This window comes from Rhinolophus sinicus, chromosome 17 (assembly GCF_057876585.1).
Source record: "Rhinolophus sinicus isolate RSI-liver-muscle chromosome 17, RSI-T2T, whole genome shotgun sequence".
Classification (NCBI taxonomy): Eukaryota; Metazoa; Chordata; class Mammalia; order Chiroptera; family Rhinolophidae; genus Rhinolophus; species Rhinolophus sinicus.
The window spans coordinates 93,017,161-93,018,145 of NC_142517.1; positions in this window are offsets into that span (position 1 = coordinate 93,017,161).

Here is a 985-nt window from a genome sequence, read left to right on the forward strand (position 1 = left end):
CATATAAAATAAAAAAAATGTAGAGAGTCTATAAGGTCTTCGTGATTTCTGATAATTATTTCACCCTACAAAGCATGATAGACAAGCTGGGTCTTTGTTATTGAAAGTCATACAATTTCTATTTTAACTGAATATAATTTTATGTCTTGGTAAATGCAATTAGATATCTAAGTGAATGAGATATTTTACATTTCTTCCTAAGTAGAATTGTTGAGCATTATTCAGATCTTAGTATCTGTTTCACTCTGCTTTTATGTTTGCATTTGCAATTGCACTTTTTAGTGTTGCATCTCTATGTGTAGTTATGCTTTGAACTAGCATGAAGAAATGCTGCAACGACTTTTTGGGCTGTGTCTCCCTCCAGAGGCCCACAGAGAGGAATCTTTTCTAATACTGTTTCTAGTGATTTTTGTATAGACAGAGAAGCACAGATACACATAGTGTTTATAGGTTTATGTAGATTCATAATATGATTAATCAGTTGATAGGGGTGTACCCAAGTTATTTGGATCCTAAATATTATATAATGTGATGGATTTTCCTGAAGAAAAATATTAAAACAAATCAATTACAAATTACTACAGCTTTGGATATGACCTATGCATTTGAGGATGCCTGAAGATTAATCTTCATTAATTTCAGATATATGTACCCACAATGTTTGATTTTTGCATTCTTGACAGTTTTTCTATAAATTTTAGGAAAAAGCTATTTTAAAATTTAAGACAAGACATATAGAAATTGTTAACAATATGGGGCAAACTATTTCTGAAAACAAACATTTCTAAAGTTAAAGTACACTAATGTCAAATGTTTTAAATCAGCTACTCATCATACAATTCTAGTTTTCTAATGACATAGCCAGAAAAGTAATTATTTTCAATTAATCCATATCTAATCATTAATATCATTTAGTGGCTACTTTGTGAAAGAAGCTTTCCTGGAAAACACTTTTTGGTGGCTGTATTTTGCACTTAACAACAGC